Source organism: Apis dorsata, unplaced genomic scaffold, assembly GCF_000469605.1.
Source record: "Apis dorsata unplaced genomic scaffold, Apis dorsata 1.3 scaffold_29, whole genome shotgun sequence".
In the NCBI taxonomy this organism is placed as follows: domain Eukaryota; kingdom Metazoa; phylum Arthropoda; class Insecta; order Hymenoptera; family Apidae; genus Apis; species Apis dorsata.
The window spans coordinates 490,653-491,663 of record NW_006263331.1 but is presented as its reverse complement, the minus strand read 5'-3'; the positions used below and the strand labels follow the sequence as shown (position 1 = coordinate 491,663).

Sequence of the window (1,011 nt, the reverse complement as noted above, 5' to 3'; positions counted from 1 at the left end):
AAAAAAAAAAAAAAAAGGAAAGAAGAACGCGTGAGAAAGTACGTTTAGATAAGGTATGAAAGGAAGGGAGAGACAGGACCAAGCTTACCAACTCATGAGATAGGCTTAGATACTCAGAGTTGCTGCTTCCCAAATCATCCTCTTTCACTGGACAGTAATTAAGCAAACTGTAATCTATAAATAGTATTTTATTTTTATTATTATTATTATTATTATTATTATTATTATTATTATACTACGTAAAATTCACGTGAAAATATATAGAGGAAAATAATATACAAATTGTCCACGATAGAGGGATTTGTGGAGGTAATTTATATCCAAATAATAGATCCGATGTTACACCATGTTATCGACATGTACTCGAGATGCTTTTATCCTTTGGTTGGGCAGAAAATTAACGAATCGTAATTTGGAATTAACTTGAGAATTCCAAAGAAAAATATTTTTCGTCGAATTTGATTGGAAACGAAAAGTTATTCTCCGATAAGGAGAATAATCGTCGTCTGATATTTTTGAGAATTTTTTTTTTTTTTTTTTTTATTCTCAAATTCTTAAGTAAATTCTTATATAATAAAGCGACTGTAGGATTGATGAACTCGAGTATAATATTTCGATCTTGCGAGTATGGATTTTTTTATAAAATTGGAGAAAAAAGAAAGAAAGTAGATCCGTTGTGTGGATATGCAAAGGGTAAAAGGATCCTCGTACCGCCCACGACTTTGTCAAGCGATTAAAAATGGTATTCACGGTATTTCGAGAAAACGAGATTTATTTGCAGCAAAGGATATTGATTCGATTTCGAGCATTTGATCGCTTGGCGGAGGGTCGTTGCTTTAGAACGTTACGAACGGATTATATAGTATTTGAACTCGTATTATTGTAAATCGTATTAGCGTATTCGATCGTTTAGTTTTCGAGTACGACCATTTATTTGTTTGGACGTGATTCGAAAATTTGTTTCAATCATTTAGCCTATATGCTTCGCTTCTTGCTTCGTTATATTCCCCG

The 1,011-nt window shown here is 32.3% G+C and overlaps 1 protein-coding gene across 1 annotated transcript in view; it reads left to right on the top strand.

Moving 5' to 3' along the window:
- The window catches only part of LOC102671513 (glycine receptor subunit alpha-4), a 69,940-nt gene that overhangs the window by 55,826 nt on the left and 13,103 nt on the right, over nt 1–1,011 (top strand). The gene's annotated exons all lie outside the window — the stretch shown is intronic.